At 39.1% G+C, this 15,103-nt stretch overlaps 1 long non-coding RNA gene across 2 annotated transcripts in view; it reads left to right on the top strand.

Annotated features, from left to right (window-relative positions):
* LOC125753991 (uncharacterized) overlaps positions 1–15,103 on the top strand; it is a 44,873-nt gene that overhangs the window by 26,265 nt on the left and 3,505 nt on the right. For both annotated transcript variants that reach the window (XR_007407101.1, XR_007407102.1), the window contains exons 2-3: positions 12,532–12,649; positions 13,000–13,120. This is a non-coding gene — a long non-coding RNA (uncharacterized LOC125753991). The remainder of the gene's footprint in view (positions 1–12,531; positions 12,650–12,999; positions 13,121–15,103) is intronic.

The following is a 15,103-nucleotide window of genomic DNA, read 5'->3' as shown; positions in this document are numbered from 1 at the left end:
CAGTTAGCGCTGTGTACGCTCAAGGAAAGATAAAGAACCAAGATTCCTGGAACTAATTGTGATCCTCTCTATATTCTGCAAAAATATTTCACTCCTCCAAAAAGGGTTCTGTAGAAACGCACATGAACTTCTCTTAGACAACCTGACACTGCTCACAAAAATTTAGAGCTACTTTCCCAGAATTGTCTACAGGGCCACTTCATAAGCCAACCAAGAAAATATGGCTCAATATCTGAAAGTCAAAGCCTCAACCTTAAAAACAAGACAATCAACACAACCCCCTTTTATTATCCAGTTTGGTTCCCCACCTTAGTTATAAAAGCTAGCTCTCACTGAATTTTGAATGTTTTCAAAATACCAAGACATCTCCCAAGGTAATGATTTGTCACTGTTGAAGATACTGGTACAATGAATTCAAACAAGTGAACTGAAGGTTAGATGTTGAGTCGGAATGCTGACCTGGTGCAAGTCATTGACTTTTTTAAGTCTCCATGTCTTCATTTGTCAGATATGGTTAATGATGATCCCTGACTCATGTCTGGAGGTCCTATTAGGTGTGCTCTCTGCACATATAGCATGATGACCCCTTGTTCTTACAAGGATTGGATTAGACAGTGTCTGGGGACTGGTCCCATGACTGAGAAGTGTTATAGAATTAACATAGTTCAGGGCTGGAAACAAATGAAAGGAAGTTCTGAACTGTTTTGAGCACGGATGACTTCACCAGAGTAAATATTTGACTTACTAAGGTGCCTGGAACCCAGTGAATATTTATCAAATGGATAAATGTACGGAGTCCTGAGACTTCAGGAGAAAATCAATAGCCTTACTCATGTCCTGATAGAATCTGAACAAATGAATGAACGAAAATACTTAACTGGTAAAATATATATTCTTGCATGTTAAGGGGAAATATCTGGCATTATATAATACCTGCATTTTACCCTTTAAGAAAGGTTTGGTTTCCTTAGACAAAAAATTCAGATTAATAATCAACCAAAGAAAATAAAAGAGGAAATATTTCTGATTCTATTTCTTAGTCTGCTCATCGACTTTGGACTCCATTTGAGGATAAAAAGCCATTTCTTCATTTCTTACTTCATTAGTCCCTTTATCAAGCACTTTTGTGTGATGCGTACTGGGACATATCCTGAATGAGACATTGTGAAGCTCTGTGAAGCTCACGTTTATACTTTGCAGCTTTCTCAAATGCAAAGGTTCCTGGCAGGCAGATAATCATAGCCGACTATAGTGCTGGACACTTCCACATCAAGGATTTCCACAGTAATAAGATCATCATCTTACTGTTCTATTGCCTGGAAAATAGCTCTACCAGCAAAACAAAAAGGGAGTTACCTGGAAAATTGAGACCAGATCAGAAAAGGTCCCTACAGAGGACTTAGGATTTCCAAGGTCTAGGATTGCTACCTACTGTCATTTCTCAGTTGTTATACTATTAATAATAATAACAATAATAAATTCATATACTGCTTTAGGCAGTATCTTCATTTCATGTATAAAAACTGGGACTCAGAGAGCCAACCAAGCATAATTGAGAGGTGACATTGTAAGGGTAATTTAATTTAGGTCTTTTAATTACCAGTCCAGGGCACATTCAAACATACCATGATGTCTTTTCTTCTAGCTACTCCTTCACCCTTCATTCTGTATTAAAAATTCACCAACTTTATTTTGCGATATGCTAGAAAAGAAAAATGTGATCATTTCAGTCACAAATGAAAGCATAAACTAGATTTTAGTCTGAGGATTGCTTAATTGACAGGTTCATGGCCATCAAGAAATGGTCAGCGTTACTGACTAACTTAGGGTAACATCCAGAAATGTTTTATCCATGTAGAGTTTGTGGTGTGATAATATTCACAAACTCTTACATATGCATATGATAAACATTTTATTTATCAGAAACCCCAAGAAGAGTATAGAAGACCCCCTCAGAATTGGTGATTTATTTGTTCTAAATAAACTAAGTATGGTTAAGAATGGATCCACACAAAGATTTTTTTTACCCTGTTTTTTTTTTTTACTATACTCAACTTTAAATCGGTGAGACCCCCTGACCTAAGCCAGCATCTATAAGTGAAATGGTTTTTATATTGATGCTATGACCAGATGTGCCATTACATGACTTTCTACATTAGCACAGGAGACTAATGTAGAAGTTACCTAAAGACTGACTTTGTGAGGGTCTTTGAGTGATTCAGATGAGCCATACTGAAGCCCTGTGCATGCTGTAGGTCTAAGTTTTTTTTTTTTTTTTGTAGGTCTAAGTTTTTAAGGGTGCTCAGAAGATAAGTAAAGTATGAGCCTTTTTATTTGAAATGAGAGGCTTTGAAGTTGGAGAGCCCCATGTAAAGCCTAGTTCTGCTTTTTTAAGAGTTGTGTGCCTTGGATAGATTCTTTCTTCATAATTTTGCATCTCAATTGCCTGTCTATAACATGAAAATAATGATATCTACATCATAGAATTATTGGGAGGATTAAGTGAGATATTACTTACAAAGCAGTTAGCATCCTCTCTGGCACACCATTGTCATTCAGCAAATAGAAACTTTTAGAGCTATGTATAGGAAGAAAAGCTACTATATACATACTGACCAGTGAATACTCACTATCTGTTCTAGTGAGAAAGAAAAAAAGACATATAAATATAAATATCCCAATGATTCATGCACAGCGAAATAGGAGAAAATCCAAAGAAATATGCCCTATATCTGAATATCACATCAAGTTTCAAAATGCAGGCTACGTATGGACAGTGAATGGGTCCCGTCATAAATAGCCCTGGCCTTCTTAGGCATTATCATACATTCCTACAAAAACAACTACAAATCTGTGTACGTAAGATATCATATCTTGACTGAATTCCCCAATTCTGGGGAATATGATGCAAATCTATCAAAAGATTTTGCTTAGGGGCTTAAGTAGCCAGCTGGGAGACTTCTTCAGAGGGGAGGAGTCTGATGAACACATTTGGCCTCACTACTGAGGTCATCAGTGGGAGATCACACAGTACGGTATTTATCATTTAGCACAGCTTAGATCCATTGGGTGTGGGAATTTAAGGTAATCGGAAAGAGCTTTTCAACCCATATTACTTGGGGCTGAATCTTGGTTTTATTGCTTCCTGTGTGGCTCACCTTGGTCAATTTTACCAGTATTAGTTTTCTACTGCTGTGTAACAAGTTACCATACTTTAAAGCCTTAACACAATACCCACTTATTAGCTGACAATTCTGTAGGTCAGAAATCCAGGAGGGTGTGACTTGGTCCTCTGCTCTCTGAGGTCCAATAGCGCTGAGATCAAGCTGTCAGGGAGACTGGGGTCTATCTAATCTGGAGGGTCTGGGGAAGAATTCATTTCCAAGATCATCCTTGTTTCTTATGTCCATATGTCTGACGTTCCATTTTGTCACTGTCAGCCTCTAGCCACTAGCTTTCCTTGGAGCCCATCTGCATTCTTTGTCATATACCTTCCTCCACATTCAAATCCAATAATAGCATGTGAGTCCTTCTCATACTTAAAGTCTCTCTGACTTCCCCTCCTGCTTGCAGCTAGAAAATATTCTTCGTTTAAATAACTCACTTGACTGGATCAGATTTATCTGGGTTGATCTCTGAACCTTAAGGGAAACTGACTTGGAACTTTAAGTATATCTACAAAATCGCATCACAGTAGAGCCTCTATTAGTGCCTATAACCAGGGGATGGAATTTGGGGGGTTTTCCTTTAGAATTTTGCCAGCTGTATTACTTAAACTTTCTACTTCAGTCTCTTCATCTCTAAATTGGGATAATAATAGTGCCTACTTCATGAGGCTGTTGCAAGGGTTAAATGGTGTAATATATGTGAAGTGCCTAGAACAGTTCTGGTGCATAAGAATAAGCTTAAGTGTTTTATTATTATTATCAGTTTTGAGGCCTACTGGCCCTAATCCTTAGGTTGGCACCTAGTCAACTCTGTGGTGGTTCCAAGGGTGTATAGCGCAGCCTGTAGAAGTAGTATTCGTGACAGAGGAGAAACAGACATATTTGGTGGGAGAGAGCAGGGATGTTGCAATGCCAAGCAGATAGGGAGGTACCCAACAGAGAAGGGGACACAACCAGAAAAGGAAGGAAGAAAGGACAAGGGTCACTGGAGGCTGACAAGTTAATCCTGAGCACACGGGTAACATCTTCCATGGACTTCCAGAAATGCTCAAGGGGGTATCTTCCAAGGTAGGCTCTAGCTGTGTGTTAAAATCCCTGGAGAGCTTTTCAAAGACACTTAGCCTGGGCCTCATCTTAGACCAATTAAATTAAAATTTCAAGCCTGCGTCTAAATAGATTTTTAAAAGCTCCCTAAGTATTTCCATGTACTACCAAGGCTATAGGGAACTGGGAAAACACAAAATACTCCTGAAAGGGATCAAAGAACTATCATTCCTTATAGATCGATCACACTATCTAGGGCTAAACATGAGACAATCAAATCTGTTTTTCTTTGGGCTGAAAGCACCTGGCCTTCCAGTGGGGCAGATGGAGAGCAGTTCTGGCCTAGTCGTAGCCAAGATGGGTTAACAGCCAGAGAGACAGTACTTCAGTGGGGTTGCTGGGTAGGGGAGCAGTATGAGGAGAAATAGGATTACCCTGGGAGCAGCAGCAGTGTAGGGAAATTCTCCCTCTGGTCAGTCCCCCACTGGCCTACCAGCCACCACATAACACTAGTATTGGGCATGTGCCAGGGCATCTGGCTCAAAATAACAAATGTAAGTGGAACTGGAGTTAATCCCACTATGGTTGTGACTGAAATCCTTGACTTTTCCCTGTAATTACCCTTGTCCAGGGAAATCGGGGTTACAGGTAGGAGTCAAATTTGCTGCGTTGTTTGTTTTTTCAACAGCAGACTTGTCTCGGCTAACATTAAAGCTGAATTAAGAGCACAAATCAGTGGAGCGAAATGGAAAAGATAGCTGGAAGTAGATTCAATATGGTTGACAATGAAGAAGTCAGCTCAGGATCTCAGTTTGGCCTTTGCTGATCCATAGGGAAGACAAACTACATAATGATGAGTTAACAAGATATTAAAATGTGTGTGTGTGTGTGTGTGTTTTCTGGAATATCTCTCTTTCAGAAATGCTTTCATAAGTTCTACACAACCTATTTGATAGTACTTAGAATTTTTAAAATTATCTTTGTTCATTTACGTCAGACCTTTTTTCCAAAAACAATGTAGATTATGGATCCATTTATAAACTATTACATCAATTTTTTAAAATTTTCAAATCTTGATAATTTGTACTTAAAGCATTTGATGATCTTGTTTTTATTCATATGGTTTTCTAGTAAAAGTTTAACTTTTAAGCATGCCTTTGAATGATAGTATTGCCTGTAAGGTCTCATAAAGTGCTTTTAATCTTTATCCTTAAGGCACTTTCCTGAAAAGTACATTTCTTGGCAAATTATACCAGCCTGCTTGATTTGAGGTCTTTTGGCTGGCCAAGATATTGGTGGAAGAAGTTGCATGAATCCAAGACCTTGGGCACTTTCGCTTCTTTTCACAGTGAATTCAAGATCCAAGGCAATCTTTAATGCTCTTTCCCATCTTTAAATCAGTTTTCTCATTGTGCTCACTTGACATGCCTTCCTATCTTGCTGCTCAATGCAGATGTGAATTATTAAAGATCAAACTAGAAGACTGACCAAGTGGAAAAATAGATTATAGGTTGTAGATATCTTTCAGCCCGGAACCCAAAGTGAGGGGAAGCTTGGGCCAGTGGGTAAAAAGATCCAAAGTGATTCCTGAAATAGAATCCAGCACTCTAGATCACCTAGACATAGGATAATAAATAGAAAATAATAGTTTTTGTTTCTTCTCTTAGAAGTGTCTTTACTGGGGCACCTGGGTGGCTCAGTGGTTGAGCATCTACCTTTGACTCAGGTCATGATTCCAGGGTCCTGGGATTGAGTCCTGGGATAGAGTCCCACATTAGGCTCCTTTCAGGGAGCCTGCTTCTCCCTCTGTCTGTGTCTCTGCCTCTGTGTCTCTCATGAATGAATAAATAAATAAATAAAAATCCTTAAAAAAAAAAAATGTCTGTACTAAGGTCTTTTCAAAACAGTCCCCAAATCAAGCAGATAGAAATATAATATATAGGTCATTCTAAAAGCTATATTCTTAAATCCACATTGGTCCATAGTTGTGAAATATGGACCAAAATATATGGAAAGGCCATTGACTAGAATTGTTTTTAAGATAATAATTTTTTTTAAATTTCTTTTATAGAATTAGTTTAGTTGGGTTAAATTCACCATTCTCTGATTTTTTAAAAGTTATTCTTCGGATTTTTTTAATATTATTCATCCAAAAAACCCCATTTTTAAAGTCAAGATAACAGGATGGGGTATCATCAGCTCTATGCCCAAGCACAGAAACAAGCCCTGAGATGCCTCTCACACACATTGATCCAGGCTGGACTGCAGAAGCAGGCTGAAACTTACTGTATTCTGAGCTCAGCTACCTTTCCAATAGAATCTCTAGTTTTTAAATATAACTTATGGCTCTGTAGAAAATCAATCCGTGATCTGAATTATTAGAGATCTAATTTAGCTATACCAGATCTTTTTTCATTTAAAAAATTCAAAACTGCCTGAGAATGTTGAAGTCCCAGCAAGAAAAGGCCAGTGCTATTTTGGGCTGTCTCTGAAGACTATCACAGGGAAGGGAGGGAGGAAAACGGAGGTAGACACATCTGGGATGCTATTTTCAGGCTCCTGGATTCCAGAAAGATTCTGGAAAGCTGGAAAGAGACCAGAAATGTAAAAGGAAATGATTAATGAGTGAAGTTGGGGCAGAAGAACTATAGATTGCTTGTTCAGGATATGATTGAGACCTTGAAAACCAGAGAGAACAAGGAAAAGCAAGAAAGAAACCCTCACAGGTATCAGTCCCCAGGGGGACGGTCACACATTTAAAATGAACCTGAGCTAAAATTATATTAAAGAGAAAGAGGGAGAGAGCGAGAGAGAGAGAGAGAGAGAGAGATGGGTCACATTGGTTCCGAATCCCACCAAGACCTCAAAGGTTTGGATCAGATCTCCTGGAGACCGAATGGTGGCTCTCAGCCCTGGCTGCATATCAGCTTCCCCAGGAGAGTCTAAAAAAACCCAGCCACACCCAGGCCTTATCGAAAAAGGCATAGTACTAAGAACAGCTTTAAACCTGGAGAGATTACAATGATACCTGTAGGTTGCATGAAAACACATTTATTAAACTAACATTCAAGTCACAGGTATTTTTAGAAATCAGCATAGTATTATACATTATTGTAAGGGAAATCTTAAAGTTAGTTAAGTGGTTAAATATGAAAACTTCATTTTAATTTGAAGACTGGTAATAGTAACTTTATTATTTAGTAATACATACTAGAATCCTCTAGTGGATCTTATTAAGATGCAGGTTCTAATATGATTGGCCTGAATGGAGCTTGAGATTCCCTTTCTGAGGTGTGGCTGATATTGCTGATCCAGGCACTTATGTGGTGGAGCAGTAGGCTGCAGTAATTTAAATGGCCTCTTTTCCCATAGTCTCAGACCTGGAAAACCTCCAGAAATGATCTCTACGTGAGATTTGTCACGTTTATTTCCAATCCAGGAGGGTGGAGTTGGAAGAAGAAAGACTTCTCTTTAATGTATCATAAATGACTCAGCATTTACCTTAAAAGCATATACGTCATGGGGAAATAACGTTTTAGTTAAAGAAATTTCATCCTTAGCATGCCCCCAAAGAGTTAATTCATGCACTCCAAAATTATGGCTTGACTCGAAGTGAACTGTTAAATGCCATAAATAAACTATCAGCACAAAGAAAAGCAGCAATTTTTTTATGCTAAGAAAATAACTTGTTCCTGGTAAGTCTGGTTGTTTTGCACTCACTGCTAACATAAGGTGCTATATACGTGGTGAAGAAGGTAAAGAGGCCACTGGAAGAGCCAAGGGAGGCCAAGGAGCAGATGTACTTGGAGTGAACATCTTAAAAAATGTTTCAGATCATATCCCACATCTAAGAATATTACACATGTTCCTTGGGAAATGTTTTCTTTTTTCTTAACGCAAGTGAATTAAGCAAACACAGATTGCCCACAGGCTCATTGTTTCTTTTTAGGAATTTAGCTCTAAATAAGACTTTCTTTAAAAATGATCATTCTTAGGATCCCTGAGTGGCACAGTGGTTTAGCGCCTGCCTTTGGCCCAGGGCGCAATCCTGGAGACCCAGGATCGAATCCCACGTTGGACTCCGGGAGACCCAGGATCGAATCCCACGTCGGGCTCCCGGTGCATGGAGCCTGCTTCTCCCTCTGCCTATGTCTCTGCCTCTCTCTCTGTGTGACTATCATAAATAAATAAATAAAAATTAAAAAAAAATTTAAAAATGATCATTCTTTACCAACTTTTAGTTTAGTTTTTTCCCTCCCTTTAAGTTTGAATTTTTTTGGCCTTCAAAATACCTGCAAAGTGTCAGAGTGTTGTGTTTTCAAATGCTCATCAGTTTTTGGCACAAAGAACAAACTAATTTCAAACTCAAAGTATTTTAAATCCATGGTCGCTGTGCTTATAGGTAGTGCTAAGAAGTCCTTAGAGTCCAACAGAGTAAGAGAATAAGCAAATAATGTTTGATCAACTACTAGAAATTAATGAGGAAGTCATGTAGTCCTCCTAATGGGTATTTTTTTCTAATCGTGTTCCCAAATATTCACAGTCTTTCATATTTCAAAGAGCACATGAGAGTTACTCAAAGGGTAGTAGAAATTTCCCTGGACGTGGAGGTTGTGCTCTTGCCAAAGTTTCCCTACTAAAAAAAAAAAAAAGGGGTTGAATATGCCTTATTTCTTCCACATTCTTGTCCCAGTGGCTCCTGCCTCCAATGATCCTCTGAGAATGTTTGTAATTGAACCATCCAGTATGGTAGCCACCAGCAAGGTGTGACCACCGAGCACTTGAAATGTGCCTTGTCCAAATTGAGGTGTCCTGTAAGGATAAAATGCATACTCAGTTTCCCAGACTTGGCATAAAAAATAATATAAAGTGCCCTATTCATAATTTTTAAATTTATTTCATGCTGAAATATTGCCATTTTGTATATATTGGGTTATATATATTATTAAAACAATTTTTACCTTTTGCTTTTCATTTTTTCAAAAGTGACTGATGCAAACTCATGAATGTATATGTATTGGGCAGGGTTATTATATAGTAAATATCTAAATTAGTCATTTTTGTTTTTGGAACAATATCTATTTATTGAATATTTGTTATCCCTAAGCCAAACACTTTACTTGTTTTAACTCACTTCATCTAATGATCTCTACTTTACAAGTGAGGATGTTGAGCTTGGAGAGGTCACATAACTTGCTCAAGCCACACTTCTAGTAAGTGGGAGAGATGGGTTCAAAAGGACATCTGCCTGAATGGGTTACCTTTTCAAATGTATTCAGCTCTTGGCGAGGAGCCTAAACCTCACATTTTATAACTGGTCATGTTGGCTTGCAGGCCTTGTGAAGTACATGGGAGGTACTAATAAATACAAGAATAGCAAAAAGACTAAAAGGAGTAGATCCAAGTGTTTGGAGAGGTTTTTCTCTGTGTGTGTGTGGTGGGACCAGTGTGATTACCCAATCATCTATATATAAAACAGTGGCAATTAAAAACAAACATTTACATGTTGCTGAATAAGCTGTGAACTTGATTTAAAACTGTGGAGTAAGCACATCTAGCTGACAGCGGTACTTAAAACAACAGTTTTACACAATGAATGAAAAGCCATGACTTCTGCAGCCAAACTCAACAAATTGAGTATACTATTGAGAAATCCTGGCCGGTCCATTTAATCCCCATTGTTCAGCGTGTGAATCGTAGGGTGGACCTTTTACAACAGGCCTTTCCAAACACCAGTTGTCTGATAGGGGCCCGGAACCAGACCCAAAGGAACTCAATCATTCCTCTATATTAGAAGGGTCTTCATCAAGAGGGCCAAACAGAATTTCCTATGGAACTTTCAAATCTTGCCATCAAATGTACACAGCCATCCATATCTCTCTGTTCCCTTTCCCAGCTAAGTTGCTTCAAGAAATAATCAAGCCTCCAATTCCACTTCTTAACCTCATTTCCCTGTTCAGTTCACTCCCTCTGATATCTACCTCTCTGTCTACACAGAAACTACCTTGTTATGGTTCTCAATGACCTCCTTCTTGTCAAATCTAGTGGACAATTTACAGTTTGCATCTTTCTTGGTCTGTTAGCTTGCTTTTGACACAGTTGACCGTTGCCTCTTTAATTACTCTTATCTTGGCTTGATTCTATATTCTCCTGGTTTTCATCAACATTCTTGGATATTCCTTCTGAATTTCTTTCAAAGGTTCTGTAGTGGAAACATCCTTTTATTTCCCTCTTGTCTCCCCTGCCATAGCATCCCCCCCATCACTGATGTCTACCCAGTCTTCATCATGTGTATCTACCTCTCTTCACCTTTAGAAACATTAATTCTTACTATGGGTTTATTATTGTCTCTCCCACCCCATCCTCATCCCCACTCCCCAGGATCTATCCCCTCCCTAAATGCAAATCATTCCATCAAGGATAGCATGGGCAGTATAATCAGAATTTAGGGATCTAACAATAATCATAGATTATTCTACTAAAATCATCTGGTTTCTTTGTCTTCCCAAATAGCCCTTGTCTGGCTCATATTTGCCATTACAGCCTCAGTGCCTGGAAGAGAACTTGGCACATATTAGTGTATGTCAGTATGATTTCGGCTGGAAGTAACATAAATTCCAACTCAAAATGACCTGAACAAAAAAGAAATTTGGCCTATCATAGAAATGGAAGTCTAGTATAGAGTATACCAGTGGTTTAATGATGCCAGCAAGAGCTCCACTTAGTTACCTTCTAGGTCATCTTCGTCCTAAGGCCAATTCCATTCATCAACATGGCTATGCCTGTGGGAAGCAACGGGAACAACATGACCCCTTGTTCAAACAGAAATCCTTGTCCTTTTATTTTTCTGTACCTTTGGTCAACAGTGGATAATCAACAACCATAATGAGCCCAATCATTTTATTTTCAGGGGACAGGAGGGAAGAACACCTATTTAGAGTGCATTTCCCAGATGTGAAAGTCTTGGGACAGGCAATATAAACAGCCAATCAGATTTCACATAGGTATCATAGAAACCATATTACCTAGTTTAAGGAAAAAAAAAAAAAAAAAAAAAACTGAGATTTTCCCAACATGAATCTCTCTATAAATTCCATTAAGCCAAAGCCTTCCAGAAGCAAGTTTTAAATCTTTGCTCCAAAAAATGTCCTTTATCTTACAAATCCCATTCTACTTTTCCACTTGCCAATTCCTGGGACTATCCACCTCCCAATCCCTGAGGAATAAGTCTTTTCTGTGTGGTTCTCTAAGTCTTGCCCTGAATCCTTGGGGGTTGAGGGGAATATAGAAATAGATACAGATACAAAAATTTCAGAAGCATTCTGAAAATTTTATTTATTGAGCAAACAGCCCTCCTTCAATTTCTTCCAACTGATTCAAGTTGCCCAAACTCCAAACATTAACCCTAAAGCCACTAAAGACAAGCTAGTTTTCTTTTCTTTATGATGCAAACTTTTAGATGTTTCCTAGCCTTGCTGTCACACTTCTTCTTGCTCTGTTTCAAATCTATGTTTCCTTTCCCTTGGCTTATCTGCTATTTTTAGCTCAATGTCTGTCCTTTGGATTTGTCAGTCACATTTATCCCAGATTAAGCCCTCAGCATTTTCTCAAAGCTCTGCTTGAACTCTGCCCTAGCTGGTTCTGCTCTCGACTACCTCGGGCTGCCAGGCTCCAGGGTCCCAAATCCCTCCAATAGACCTGCACACGGATACTTCTCTCTCTTTGTGCCCTCTCCTGCTTTGTGTTTAAATTCCTTATTTTAATTCATATTTAGCAGTGTTATGTAGTCCAAACACTAATTTCCCATTGTTCATCACCCATTACACAACAGCCTACTGACAGAGGCATTTACGTGATGTTAACCATCCTTGGCTCTCCCAGTCAGGAGGGACAGGCTCAAGCTCAGGCTGGTAAAGCTCTTTCACGTTAGCCAGCCTGGGCCCTGTTTGGTTTCACTTGAGTTACACGAGCCTGTTTAATTGAAAATCTGACTCACACCATAGAAATCGATATCTGAGCTAATAATCAGCTGGATCTAACGAATTCAGGCTTGCCTCATTTTTAACATTTGAAGGACCTCTTTACTTAAGTTAGGAAAATAATAATATCAATTATTAAGAAAAAGAAACATATTAATTGAGACCAGAAGTGGGCAAACTTTTCTGTAAAGAGCCTGATGGCAGATATTTTTGGCTTTGTGGGCCTTATAGTCTCTGTTACAACTGTTCAACTCCACCATCGCAATATGAAAGCAGCCATAGGCAATATTAAATGAGGGGGTACGGTTGTGTTCCAACAAAACTTCCATTTATTGGAACAGGTGGTGGGCCAGATTTCGTCCGTAGGCAGTATTTTGCCAACCACTGATCCAGATGGCCGGTACCCATGCTGATTGATGGGCCCCTTGAGGCCAAGATGTGTGCCAGGAGGATGAGAAGGTATGAAGTCCCTCTTGATGGGAGGTCGGTTTCTTTGGTGGTAAATAATATGAAACAATTTAGATTACAACAAGTCCAGATATTTTATGACCTAGAAAACCACTCTGGACCTTGTTAAGCCAGGCTCTTGGGAATACATTTTTGACTCTCCTCTGCTATTAGAGGAACTCTATTGGGAAAGCTTAAGAAATGCTGACTGGGAGATACTTCTCTAACTAATGACTACATGGTAACACCAGTACTGTTTTGTCTAATCGTAGTGCCTTCATTTCCCCCACACAACTCTGAAATGTGACTACTGCTGGACTTGTTGCATTGTCCTGAGACTAACAAATTTTTCTCTCTTTCAGAATGTCACAGTAGTCCCTGCCTGCTGGCCGGTGAGACTCTCAGGCTTTCTTGGTAGTTTCTCAAAAGAATCCAGTTATTTTAGCACAATGTCCTGAAGCTTTCTGCTATTGTTCTGCTGAGGTTGGTGCAATTATCATGTCTTTAAAAGTATATATATATATATATATATATATATATATATATATATATACATACACATATCTTTAACTGCAGTATACTTGACACACAATGTTACATTAGTTTCAGGTTATTATGTCTTTTCTGGCTTATCCCACATCTGAATATTATATAGTCAATCCTCATTATTCAGATTCCATATTTGTAATTTCACCTACTTGCTAAAATCTATTTGTAACCCCAAATTCAATATTCATGACATTTTCACGGTCAGTAGCAGACATGTGCCGAGAGGCAAAACATTTGAGTCACCCAATTTGCAAGTTCCCAGCTGAGGTCAAACAAGGTGACATCTGCCTTCTTAGTTCAGCTCTCATACTGGAAGTCTGTATCTTTTTTCAGTGCATTTACTGCAATATTTATGATTTTTGTGCTTTTTGTTGGGGATTTCGCTGTTTACTTGGCTCCTACGCATAGTACAGAAGTGCTGTCTGAGGTTTCCTAAGTGCAAGAAGGCTGTGATGTGCCTTACAGAGAAAATACGTGTGTTAGATAAATTTCATCCAGGCCTGAGGTATAGTGCTGATGGCCATGAGGTTAATGCTAATGAATCAACAATATATATTAAAGTGTCTTTAAACAGAAAAGCACATACAATAAGGTTATATACTGATTGCTTGGCAAAAGTACTATAACCAGAGGCTCACAGGAACCCAGCTCTATATTTCCCCTAGGAGCCATGGTTCAGCAATCGCTAATTCAGTGTTCAGTGACTTTACAGAACTACCACAAATTACAAGAATCCATTGGAATCCCATTCGCAGGGCCCTGCTTACTTTGTGCTCAGTTTTGGCCATTCTCAAAGCTGCTCCATCATACTGCCATCTACTTCTCTAAAATGGGTCCTAGGTCTTGCCACTCAAACACAGACCAACAGCATCAGCATCACCTGGGAAGTTGGTAGAAACAGAATCCCAGGGGCACCTGTGTGGCTCAGTCAGTTAAGCATCCAACTCTTGATTTTGGCTCAGGTTGTGATCTCAGGGTGGTGGGATCCAGCCCTTCATCAGGCTCTGTGCTGGGCGTGGATTAAGATTCTCTCTCTCCCCCTCTCTCTCTGCCCCTGCCCTCACCACCTTGTGCGAAAGAAAGAAAGAAAGAAAGAAAGAAAGAAAGAAAGAAAGAGAGAGAGAGAGAAAGAAAGAAAGAAAGAAGAAAGAAAGAAAGAAAGAAAGAAGAAAGAAAGAAAGAAAGAAAGAAAGAAAGAAAGAAAGAAAGAAAAGAAAGAAGAAAGAAAGAAAGAAATTGAGAATCCCAGGCCCCATCCCAGATGTAATGAATTGGAATCTGTATTTAAACAAGATCCTGGGCAGCCCTGGTGACTCAGCGATTAGCGCTGCCTTCAGTCCAGGGCGTGATCCTGGAGACCCAGAATCGAGTCCCACGTCGGGCTTCCTGCTTGGAGCCTGCTTTACCCTGTGTCTGTGCCTCTCTCTCTGTGTGTCTCTCAAGAATAAATAAATAAAACCTCTAAAAAATAAATAAAATAAATAAATAAGATCCCTAGGTTATTCATATATACACTGAAGTTTGAGAAGCATTCTTTTAACACATTTCCTTCATGCCCACAATGATCTCACTGGTTACAGGTTTATTTTAACTGGTTACACTAGAAGCTGCTTTACTCTCCACATGCCAAACACTAGCCTTTCATGGTCAGTTCTATATTTCTAGTCTGGTACCATCCATCCACCTACTCACAAATCCATTAATGGAGTCAACAAGCTTTTTTTCGAGTATCCATTTTGTAGTAGATATAATTCTGAAAGTAAGATTAGACAGAAAAAAATCCTCAGACCTGCATTCTGTAAGGGAGACAGCCTGCAAACCAACACCATAAATTGCCAAGTAAATAGCAAGAATAGACTCACAAAAGAGGCACAAAGGTAACGTGGGAGAGTGACACTGATGGAAATGGTCTGTGAA

This window comes from Canis lupus, chromosome 29, assembly GCF_003254725.2.
Source record: "Canis lupus dingo isolate Sandy chromosome 29, ASM325472v2, whole genome shotgun sequence".
NCBI lineage: Eukaryota > Metazoa > Chordata > Mammalia > Carnivora > Canidae > Canis > Canis lupus.
Note: the sequence above shows the minus strand (reverse complement) of the source record. Positions and strands in the feature narration are given on the sequence as shown.